This window comes from Microcaecilia unicolor, chromosome 2 (assembly GCF_901765095.1).
Source record: "Microcaecilia unicolor chromosome 2, aMicUni1.1, whole genome shotgun sequence".
Lineage (NCBI taxonomy): Eukaryota > Metazoa > Chordata > Amphibia > Gymnophiona > Siphonopidae > Microcaecilia > Microcaecilia unicolor.
The window spans coordinates 502,946,825-502,959,761 of record NC_044032.1 but is presented as its reverse complement, the minus strand read 5'-3'; the positions used below and the strand labels follow the sequence as shown (position 1 = coordinate 502,959,761).

The window sequence follows — 12,937 nt, the reverse complement described above, 5'->3', positions numbered from 1 at the left end:
CTATAAAGACATAAACAATGCATGTTAGCCATATAGTGAGTGAAGCACAAGGCAGATAATATTAAAAGTGACTTATGTAGATTCTTCCAAAATCACCACACAAAACCATTTTGTCATGTTAATTATCACCAGAAATGTGTGTGAATAATTAAAATCAGAATTGAAACAGGAAGTTTTCAGCCTGTTTTGTATTAGTCAGATTTTTTAAAAATATACTTAACTTTGCATAGCGTGCTGGAATGACCCATGTAACCACGCACTACAGCCACTTTTTACCACAGTTTACTAAAAGGCCCCTTAATGAACTTTCCACCCTCAGGCTTTACTAACTGGTACTATTCGTGATTACAGTAGGAACAAAAATGATACCAATGTTTATTTTTTATTAAAAAAAAAAATTTAACCTGCACTATCTTATGACTCTAGGCAATTTACAATAAAAACACACACAACACCACAATATGCGGCTCATTTTCGAAACAGAAAAATGTCCAAAAAGTGGAACAAAGCAGATTTTCCCCAAAACGTCCAAATCGCTATTTTGAAACCCATTTTAAAGGTATTTTTCTATGCAGTTCATCTGAAGTATGTCCAAATCACAAGGGGGTGTGTCGGAAGCATGTTGGAGGCAAGATTGGGCACTTGGATGTTTTTCTGCTATAATGGAACAAAGCAAAAATGTCCAGAACTAAAACCTGGACATTTTGGGCTAGACCTGTTTTAATAATGACTAAGATACAAAAAGGTGTCTCAAATGACCACTGGAGGGATTAAAGCATGACCCCCCCCCCCTTACTCCCCCAGTGGTCTCTGACCCCTCCTCCCACCCCCTAAAGATGAAAAAGAAACAGTACATGCCAGGCTCTATGATAGATTCAGATGTTATGGCTAGTCCTATTAGAGCAGCAAGCAGGTCCCTGGAGTAGCCTAGTGGTCTGTGCATTGCATTGCAGAGAAGAGCACCCAGGCCCATAATCCACTCTGTTTCACTTGTGGTAGAAAGTGAGCGCCCTCCAAAACTGATAAAAAACCTACTATACCTACACATAGATTACATATGAAGGCATAAGGTCTATTGTAGTTGGTGTACAGTTGGGTAAGTATGTCTTTGGTGGGTATTGAAGGGCTCCTCATACAATATAAGGGGGGGGGGGCAATGGTGAGATGTGTATCTGGGACCTTTTATGTGAAAGCCCACTGCAGTGCCCCCTAAGGTGCCCCACTGTTCTTCTGGGATGTCTGTATGGCTAGTCTACTAAGAATGCTGGCTCCTCCTACATCTCAATGGCTTGATTTTGTGCACCAAGCACAATATATCTAGCAAATGGCCATTTAATGGCTATGTTCAGTACTGGATTTTTGGATGTTTTCTGCACATCAGAAGTTGGATTTAGACGTCATATCAAAAATGCCCCTCCACATCTCACAATAAAAACAATAAGATAAAAGAACAAAAATAATATTTTCCTTTTTTTCCTTTCCTTTTCAGAGTCTCTCTTGTCACCTTTAGGGTTTACTTCATTTTTGACCTTCAGTCCAGCTTGAAGGACACTGATTTCATACATCTGATACAGGCACATTCCAAAACATGTTGGGTATCTGAAGTTTTATTAAGCAAAAGACTGGATTTTGGTCTGTGGAAACTGGTACCTCTGCTTTTATATTATTTTATGTTAGTAGTGAGATAACAGTTCTGAATGATTCACTATCACTCATAGACAAAAGTGTCACACTGTTTATCACTTAGATTACATGAAAGACAGAATACATAACATCAGTGGTGTCACTGTTAAAAGACTAGCAGACAGTGTAGTCCAATTAGCAAGCATATACATGTACTGTGGATGTAAAATGGGCTAATAGATGTTATAATTAATTAAAGATGGCCGCCAACTAACGGACTCAAACAAACTACAGCTCCGGGTGTCATCACTGTTTCTCCTCAACATCTTGACTATTTTATTTTATTTTGCCAGTTTTGATTTTGACAGCCTTCCCTGGTCCCTGACTGCTCTCAATTTCATTAACTTTTCCTAGCTAGATGATTGCCTGTAACTTCTCCTAACGGGCCTCCCCGAGACACATACCTCCTCCTCCCAGCTGATCGCTATTATAACCTCATTGCTAGAGAGCGGTTCCCAGCGTTCACTGCCGCTGTTATCGTCGATCAGCTGTCATCCTCTCTGTTGCAAACAGCTTCTCCCTAGGACGGGGGTGAAGAAGTCGTGCTCCAGCAACAGCATTAAGGCCGCCATTTAACGGTCTCCTGCGGATCCTGTTTCATCTGTTCGAGTGATGTGGCCTTCCTTCCATGTGCCGGCATCTCTCCAGGTCTGCCGTCGATATTGAGTGCTGTAAGCTGTTGCCGCTTTTCACTGCTCCGGAAGAGGTGGAGCCCCGTCTCAACGCTCATCTGCCTAAACTGCCTAAGCTGCTTGGTGAAGGAGGAGCCCGTCTTCACACTATCAAGGGGACGAAGAAGGAGCCTCTTCTTGCAACTAATCAGCTGTCCTGTGCATCTTCCCTCCTCCTGTTACTGTTTGCCCTAAGGGTGGGTCTGTGGAGAGCAATCTGAGCTCTATTTACTCTGCCCGGAGGTGTCTGCGAGGCGTTTGTTGCCATCGTGTTTGCGACTCAATTGCCGGTTCTCTAAGGCACTTACTGTGGGGAGACTAATTAGATCTGAACCGCTCCCCCTCACACCCCACACACCAGCTGTTCAAGGAGGGTGGTACTTTTCAACTTAAACTTAAAAGTTAAACCAGCAAATAAGGGACATAACTACTCCACAAAAGAAGTTTATTTGCTTTACAAAGTATCAGTTACAGTTATTATTATCAAGATGACCACCGACTAAACATCACGATAACGGCAAACTCCAGGTGTCCTAACCTTACTGGACTGACTTCTTCATTTGAATTTACCCCCTGCATCGGAATAGGTGGACGCTCCTGGATAACTCAGCTGTTCAAAGCATTTACCCCTGTCTCTGTTCGCTCTAAGTGCAGGACCGGACTGACTTACTGCGCTAGCCTGCAACTTGTGGATTCCCCTGGGGATTTAATTTCAACCTTCTCTCACCTTCAATTGCTGGTCTACAGTCTTCGTCCATCTCACCTCCTGTTACCCCTTGGAATAATCATGCTCTCATCTTCCACAATTCAAATTCTCTACCTGTCAGCCCTGTTGCATTCTGCCCTAACTGCTACTGACCCCTCTTACGCTCATATTCCCATCATCTCTGGACACAGGAGGCTCTCATCCCGCACGCCATTTCGCAACTCGTCACAAGTTGCTCAACTATCTGCCTCTGTTGCCCCAAAGCCCCATCCTCGCAAGCAATATCATCACACTTTGGTTCCCATTGTGCATGCGAATCAAGTGCAATGCCAATCATTTCATGTGGGCTATATAAATGCGAGATCAGTAGTGAGTAATCCCGAACTGATATCTGACTGGATCTCATCCGATGCTCTAGACATGTTGTTCATCACGGAAACCTGGTTAAGAACACCTAAAGACCCCATTGTGCTGGATCTCTGCCCAGTAGGCTACAAGATTATCCACTGGGACAGATTAGACAAGCGAGGGGGCGGGTTGGCGCTCATTTACCGCTCCCACCTCACAGTAGAAGCAAGTTCGGTTTTGATCTCCCCGTCGCTGGAAGTTGCTGCTGTCAAGGTTCACCACCCCTCTCTTCATGGCCAGCTGGCCTGTGTGCTGTTTTATAGGCCTCCAGTTACCTGGTCAAGCAGTCATTCTGTGCTTCTGGATTTCATCTCTAATACCTGCATGAACAACTCGAACATACTTTTCTTGGGTGATCTCAACCTCCATTTGGATAATCCCACATCCCCAGAAGTATCCCAGTTCCTGGATTTTCTCCACCTTTGTGACCTTGAATGTCCTATCTCTGGTCCAACTCACTGTAAGGGTCACTCACTTGACCTCCTCTCATTTAAATTTTTAGACGATCAGAACTTTTCTGTTCATGATATTAGCTGGCTGGAAACGGCTTGGTCGGATCACTTTAAACTACAGTTCACACTGCGATGGCAAACCTCAGGTCCCCTCCGGCCTCGTCAGTCTCACCAACATTACACCAGAGGTGTCATTGATCCCAGCTTGTTCTGGAGGTCTCTTTATAGTCACGGCTTGGATCTGCAACCATCTTCGCCCACTTATCTCACTGACTGGGACCACACTTGCAATGCAGTGTTGAATACAATTGCTCCCCTGCGTCTCAAATCCTCGTACATTCGTAGATTATCACCCTGGTACTCAACAGACCTGAGAGCTTTGAAACGTGAGGTACGACGTATGGAAAGAACTTGGCGAAAAGGCAAATCTGATCAGGCACGGGAGGCCTGGAAAAATAGTCACCGCAAATATAAACACGCCATCCGATGTGCAAAGCGCACCTACTTTTCAACTAAGATGCAGGTGGCTGGCCGGGACATCCGACAGATATATCAACTACTAAACACCTTTCTAGATACTCGCAAGCTAGAACGCTCCAGTGTTCATCCTCCCTCAGCTACACAACTTGGATCTTACTTCAAGGAGAAAATTCTTACCCTGCGGTCTTCAACAGTCAGCTGCCTCTCTGATGTGGATGACTTTCTGGCATCCTTGGACGTGCCTTCGGGTGCTTGCCCTGCTGACCGCTTTTGGATCAAATTCAATCGCCTGATACCCGACAAAGTAACTGCTGCTCTACGTAAATTCACAAATAAAAGTTGCAGATTAGATGTATGTCCGACTCATCTCCTAAAAGTCGCACCAAAATGTTACATTGAGGAACTGACTTGTTACCTTAACTATATGTTAAGCGCAGGATTTTTCCCGTCAGGTCATGGAAACATCCTTCTCACCCCAATCCCAAAAAATTTAAAGATCAAGCCAGATGTCATCTCTAACTATCGCCCAGTGGCTTCGATACCTCTAGTTATCAAGCTGATGGAGAGTCTGGTCAATGTTCAGCTCAATGACTTTTTGACTAATTTTGATATCCTCCATCATTCGCAATCAGGTTTTCGAGTTCATTACAGCACGGAGACTGTCCTGGTTACCCTCTTATCCAACTTTCGACAAGAATTATTTGTAGGACGGAAGATTCTCCTGCTACAATTTGACATGTCTAGTGCTTTTGACATGGTGGATCATGAACTCCTGCTCCATCTACTGGATTCTTTTGGTATAGGAGGGCCAGTTTTGCATTGGTTCAAGGGTTTCTTGACATCAAGGTCTTACCAGGTCATGGTGAATTCCCACACTTCTGAACCGTGGAATGCTTCCTGTGGGGTCCCTCAGGGCTCTCCCCTCTCACCTACCCTATTCAACATAATGATGATGCCTCTAGCCACAGCACTTGCAAATCTGGACCTCAACCCTTTCATCTACGCGGATGATATTACAGTCTACATCCCTTTTCAATCCACAGTATCAGAAGTTGCCAACCTCATAGATGCCTGTTTCTCCACTTTAGAACAATGGGCCAGGGTGTTCCGCTTCAGGCTGAACAGGGAAAAAACACATTGTCTCATCCTCTCGTCCACGCACGCTCACGTAACTGATACAATGCTTCCAGTCCTGGGCTCTGCCCTCCCGATTGCAAACAGCCTGAGACTTTTAGGAGTGCATCTGGATTCACATCTCCAGCTGGTTGATCATGTACACTTGGTCTCCAAAAAAATGTTCCAGGCCATGTGGAGGATTCGACGCATCAGATACCTCCTTCCCAGAGACTTGTTTCGTACCCTTGTCCATTGGCTCGTCCTATCCCACCTGGATTATTGTAGTGGTATTTATGTGGGCTGCCAGGCCTCCTTATTGAAAACTTTCCAAACGGCTCAGAACACTGCGGCGAGGCTCATCCTAAACGAAAAGAGATTCGCACACGCCGACCCCCTGCGATTTAAACTTCATTGGCTGCCTGTACAGGAGCGCATTGCTTTTAAGATCTGCTCCCTAACACATAAAAACGTCTATGGGGCTGCTCCGGAATACATGCTTCCCTTGATCGATCTTCCGCCTAGAAATGCCAACCCTGCTGCTCGGTCCTATCTCCACCTCCATTTTCCGAATTGTAAGGGAGTTAAGTATAAGAAAATCTTCGCCTCGTCTTTCCGTTATTGGAGTCCCAAATACTGGAACACGTTACCTCGTCACCTTAAAACTCAAGTGGACCATGCCCTTTTTAAGAAGTTGTTAAAGACATTCCTCTTTGCTAAGACTTACCCCTCAATTTACCATGTTGATTAAAGCATCCCTTGTTCCTTACCCTATCTAGTTCACTTTGTTAGTTTCTTCCCTCCTACTCACTTCTTTATGCTTGCCTAAACTGTTAAGTTTGTACTCTTATTTAATTCTCTGTAAGCCACATTGCGCCTGCATGTGTGGGAAAATGTGGGATATAAGTTACAAATAAATAAATAAATAATAAGCAGATGAGGCCTGCTGCTGCTAACATGGATTGCCTACTAAAGCTGTACAAACTCTGTTAATGGTTCTCACTCTCCAACAGTCAGTTACAGGCACATAGCTTCTAACACGAATATAACACCAAAGTTTTGCTCAAAAATGCAGGAAGCAAAACGTAGGCAAATTTGAAGTGTGTAGGTCTTGTGTGCTAATCAGGGTATGCATATTGGATACATGAGCACAAGGTTTTGCACCAAGGGCAGCTAGTACTAGTCACATGTCCAAGCAAAATGAAAGTGTCAGCACATATCTGTGCATGTGCTGCAATGTTATTCTATGGATAAGTATCAGCATCATAAAAATGTCTTGTGCATAAAATATTTGTGATACTTATGCACACAACATTATTCTAACACATGTGCAAATACAATTTTTTTTTCTCAGACTTGTGCACAGAACAGTCACCTCCTATCTTAAACAGTTGTAGGTACTGTTATTCTCACGGCAAAAAGAAGAATTGGGCATTACACTCTGATGGATTGAAGAACAAACTAGCCGTTCAGTGCCTCTTCGGACATAGCATTAAAGCTCCTACATTGTGTTCAGCTGTAGGGTCTTTCACACACTTCTCTGCATCAGGGACAAATCGCTAATAGCTTCATTACCATTCATTGTATTATGCTGTGCAACGGTGTCAAATTTGCAGATTTGTACAGTTATTTTCTGCATCACGTGCCCAGGGGTCAGGCTAACTCTGTGCCAACCTCTGTACAAGCTTTTGCATCAGCCCTCCTGTCTCCAGAAAAACAGCAAGCTAATACCACAGCAGTGCTATCATGCTAAATTTTAAAGTGACAACATATCTGCAAGTGATGCATTCCACCACACACATCAATGCTTCAAAGCCCTCTCCTGGAGGCACATCTAGTCAATCTGGTTTTCAGGATTACTACAAGAAACATGCATAAGATAAACTTGCACACATTGGAACCTCTCATGCATATTCATGACCTGCTATGTGTGCCTCCAGGAGAGAGTTGAGAAGAATTGCTCTAGATCAGGATGCACAAAAGCTCAGTCCTTGAGGGCTGCAAACTGGCTGAGTTTTCAGCATGCCCCTAATGAATATGCATGAAATAGTTCTGCATGTTTATTACCTCTTTTCTATGCAGATCTGCCTTGAGCTAAACCCAACTGATTTGTGGCTCTTGTGGACTGAAATTGTGCACCCCTGTTCTAGATTATTGTACTGGAGTAGAGCTGTAGGTCTCCAACAATCACCACTGGCATTGGCAATGGAGGAATAAGGATGCCACTTCACCTCACTCCCCCCCCCCCCCCCACATATTTATTTGAAAAATTACCTGCACAATAGTAATGTATACCTGCCTATGCCTCAGTAACAATTTGCAGGAATAGTGCACAATGCATGCTGTGCTTGCATTGGGGGGGGGGGGGGGGGGCAGACGGACTGTCAGGCACACTCAAGAAAGCTTCATTTTAGGAAATTCCTAGAAACCCCAGGAAGTGTCCACTAGGGCTGGGCAATAACAACGTCACCCACACTTTGGTGTGTTGTTCAACTGACTTCAGTGCTTTGTACTTCATTTAGTGTTCAGTCTCACTAGAGCAAAGCAAACAGAGAACAAATATTTTCTTGCAAGTTTCTGTTTCTACCTCTTCCTTCTAGAAACAGATCTTTGAATTGCTTATACAGCTTATTTTAAAGAATCTGCACATTTCTTTACCTCAATACCTACTCAAACCTCTCTATTCTCTATTTTATGAGCATTTGTGTTCTTCCAGAATATAACTTTTAGACTGTTCCCCAGAGAGCTTGATAGGGTAGACAAATGATAAACTAATACTTTTCTCTTTACTATGCTGCCTCTATGTGGATACAAGGACCACTACAGTTTTAAGATGTGCTGCTTTTGCAGTTTAATATGCTAGCATAATTTGTAGATTAAGGACTAACTTTGTTGAAGTTTATTATCTCACAGTTTGAAGCTTCAGGTTTTACAGTAATTCAGACTTACATCCATTTTCCTCTCATTTATAAGGTTAAGCAGGATTAGACTTGACAGCAGTAATACATCGAACACACTGGACCTATTCTGTGAATGCAGCACTTCTGTAGAAAAATTATCTATGCCTAAAAACATATATCCCTCATTCTATAACAGGGGTATAAATTTACACGCTGAATGTGCACCGGCTGTTGACTGTGTGTGCAAATTTATACTGATCAATATTCATCCCACGATGGTCAGCATTTCTTTAAACGCTGACCACTGTGTGGCAGAATTAGCCTCGGATACTGAATGCCAGGCCACGTCCAGGCATCAATACTGCATATCTAGGGCTATCTCAAAATAAGCTGGTCACTGGATCCTATGCAGGTCATGGCCAACCGCCCCCCCCCCCCTCTGAAAACAACAGTCCCAGTCCGAGCCCACGGACCGACACTAACAAGACAGTGCAGGGGAGTGGTTAGTGGAGATAGTCAGCAGCACTGTCCAGTTAAAGTCCTGCTGAACATCACCAGTTAGGGGGCCCCAGGCAATTTAACCAGGCAGGAACCTCTCCTGCCTGGTTAAATTGCTTTGAATATTGGGCGGACAGAATACTCACCTGAGTAAGCAGACACTTAGGCACCTAAGTGCTAGCAGAGCGCCCAGCAGTATTCTACAAATCAGTGTTTCTCAAGTAAATGCTGGAGTACCTCCTTGCCAGTCATGTTTTCAGAATATCCACAATGAATATGCATGAAAGAGATTTACTTATAATGGAGGCAGTGTATGCAAATCAAGTTCATACATATTCATTGTAGACATCCTGTAAACCTGACTGGCAAGGGGTACTCCAGGACTGACTTGGGAAACACTGCTATAAATTACACACACACAACTGTAAGGGAGGGGGGGTGTACACGTGGGAGGAATATGGATGGAGCTCCCAGTTATGCACTTGAAGTGCTGCATTTAAGGTCTAACATTTACACCAGCCAGAGACCTGACATAAGTTGGAGCACCTAAATATAGGGGCATTGATACCGACTAATTCTATAATGGCATCATGGTACACAAATGTCATTATAGAACTGGCAATCAGCATTGGCATGTCTAAATTGTGGTGCTCAGTTTTGCCCCCACTGTCCTCATGTCTTGTCTCTTTAAAACGCATGAGGTAAATTTTCAGTCTTTCACTGAGCATTATAGTCACTTGAGTTTAACATAATTAGGTTAGGGCTGCATATTCACCTAATTTAGCTGCCTACAGTTTAGCTGGTAAATCGCCATTGAGTGCTTTACTAAATATATGAGCAGCAAACCCCCCCCCCCCCCCCCCAGACTTGTCAATCTTCTTCCTTCCCAAGCAGCCCTACAGGAGTGATCATCATACCCAAAACTATCCCCCCTCCCCTCCCCAGACATACACAGCTAGTAATCCTTCATCTAACTTCCAAAACTGATCTCCTTTATAAGAACCCAGTTGGCCTTTCACCCCAGAACCTACAGAAAATTTGAGCACCTAATTTTTGCAGCTCAACTAGTTTGAATTTTCAAAGGCTTCAATCTAATTCTTAAGCAGCCAATTAGATGGCTTTGAAAATGTATCACATAGATTTTGCATAACTGAATTACAGGGTATCTTGTGAGCTGTAGGGATCCAAGAGTTTTTTGTTTTGTTTTGGGGGTTTTTTTTTGGGGGGGGGGGGGTTAGGAGGTATTTGGACATTTGGACATTTAATTTGGACATCTAGTTTTATTGAGGCTCTGCCAATCCTGCTTACCCATGAGCTAACAAGGGGCAGTGTTAGGCTTGCAAGAAAAGTGCCACAAACTTTCACAAATATGGATTTTGCTATTAATCAGCATCTTCTACTCTGAAAATAATTGTTATCTAAAAATATTATCTGCAGAAAAAAAGAAAACAAAATGTTTTTCAAGATAGCCTCAGATACTTTTTCATATTTTACAACATCAAGCTTCAGAAATCCTGAAAACTAAACTGCAGATCAACCAATCAAAAAGATCAGAATCCAATAATTTGCTGGTTATTCGTATCATCTTGTCTGCTTAGAGGACTTTAGACACAGGATTTTTTTATATTGCTGTGTCTACATTATGGAACAAGCTACCCATTAGAAATATCATCACTTTCAAAGAGTTCAAAAGACAGCTTAAAATGCCAATTTTTCTGCATGCCTACAGCTGGGGAGATGCCTGAGAATCTGTCATTAAATGTACGATGTGAGCTACATTGTTTGTATATTATATTGTGTCTTTTGTTTTACTATGAATGCTCTTATAGCAATCCGTTTAGAATGGTGGATAATACGGAATATACGTTTTATAATAAATAAATAAATACCAGTTTCACTGGTTTTCTTTGGTTCTTTCCTCTGCCTACGATGTATTCTGTCTCGCTTTCCTGATAGCACCCCCTTCATTATCATCTCCATGTTGCTCTCTTTAAGCCCTTCTCTCAACTGTTTCACATCTCCTTTGCTCTCTTTTTCCTGCACACTACTGCTTTGCTCCATCATACTTCCCTTCTAATAGTACATCAACTCACAGCAGAATACTAACGCAGTTTAGTGTGCCAGCAGCAAGAAAACTCTGAACCTGGGCTAAGTACCGCTAACTAGCCAAGACAGCAGTTATTTCAGTAGGGGTAATCTGTCCTGAAATATGTTTATTTCTGACCATCAGGCCACCACTAGATCAACCCGTATCACACTGGTTTTAACACCTAGTTTATTAACCACATATGCTACGTTTGCTAGAGAGTCAATGGGCCAGTCTGACTCGAGTAACATTAGAAAATATTTCTTGGGTTGTTTTATTACATTAAGATCATCTAATAGTGGAGAAATGATCACTTGGGTCCTGGAACAAATTTTCATTTTAGGACACCTCACATCACCATCCACACTCTCCGTACCCCCTTGGAAGTTCAACCCCAGCTGATAGAGGTAGAGCAGTCAGCAGTGTTTTGGGTTTGCCATTGTCTAACTCACTTTTCTTTGACTTCATCACCTCCCATCAGCTGTTTAAACATTATGGCAGTGGTTCCCAAACCTGGTCCTGGAAGCGCCCCAGCCAGTCAGGTTTTCAGGATATCCACAAGGTAAAATTATGCCTTACCTGCTGATAATTTTCTTTCCTTTCGTAGCAGCAGATGAATCCAAGAACTGGTGGGTTGTGTCCATCTACCAGCAGGTGGAGATAGAGATTACAAAGCTGAAGGCAGTGATATGGCCAGCTCCTCCTTCACCTCAGTACATGTCTCATCACCAAGCAGAATCAGACAAGAAACCAGGAAGCCTTCCTCACCAACCATACAAAACAGAAACTTGTCAGTCTGACTTAAGAGAAACCACGACTGCAATGGAGTCCTCTTTAGTGGTTTCTGTTCTCTTTCCTCTTCCTTTTTTTTTTTAAACTAAAGACCAGGAGAAGAACAGACAGGCAAAACAAGCGCGGCTGACAAAGGGCAGGATCCTGGATTCATCTGCTGCTATTAAAGGAAAGAAAATGATCAGCAGGTAAGGCATAATTTTACCTTCCTTAGCGTATGCAGCAGATGAATCCAATAACTGGTGGGATGTACCAAAGCAATCCCTAAGCAGGGTGGGAAGTCGCCACTCCCCGAGACAGAACCGCCGCTGCAAAGGCAGCATCTGAATAGTGAAAGCACATCCGTTCCGCCCAGAAGTAGATAGCAAACTCGTGAAACGAGCCTGGAATGCCACCAGCAGGACACAACCTTTCCAAAAACTCCACAAATTATCTGCAATCCAACGAGAAAAAAAAATCAGATCAGACCACAGGTTGCCATCCCACAGCAAGAACCAGCGACAAAGAGAAGATCTGAACGCTGAAAAATATGCAACATATGCAAACACTGGCGAGCCCTCTGAACATCTAGAAGACGAAGCGCCGTGTACTCCATGTGAAAATACCCCTCCCGAAAAAAGGGAAGAAAGAGAGGCTGAAAAAGAAAAGCCAAACCACAGCTGGAAAAGAAAGAAGGAACCGAAAGCAAGGTCACTTGCCCCAGAGAAGCCCCCAGTGGCTGACGTGCATCCCGAAAAAAACAAGGCACATCACAGGACCATCAGATTCTTTCTGGAAAACTGAGCCCTCTAGAACCCATCTGCCCGAGATAGGCATTAAAACTCCCACAATCACGAAAAGGGCTACTGAGGACAAGCTCTCTTTCAGAAGAAAGGTTCAAATTAAGGGTCCCAGAGCAGAGGACATCCTGCTCAGAAGATATAGAAACAGCTTAAAGTAGTTCTGTTCTTCCCCTGGATCCCCTTGCAGAAGAATTTATGCCACTGCCCCAGCTACATGCAAACAGTTTCTGACTCAACAGTGATTTTGGTAAAGGAAACCAAAGGCTGGAGAAAATAAAGGGGAATCCCCTGTACCAGCAGTCTCCAATGGAACACAAGGTCCTTTAGGAGAGGCCGCCCCTCCCCCCTGCCCACATCAAGGCCGCA

At 43.5% G+C, this 12,937-nt stretch overlaps 1 protein-coding gene across 2 annotated transcripts in view; it reads right to left on the bottom strand.

Annotated features, from left to right (window-relative positions):
* The window catches only part of EVC2 (EvC ciliary complex subunit 2), a 351,907-nt gene that overhangs the window by 275,435 nt on the left and 63,535 nt on the right, over positions 1-12,937 (bottom strand). The window lies entirely within an intron of this gene.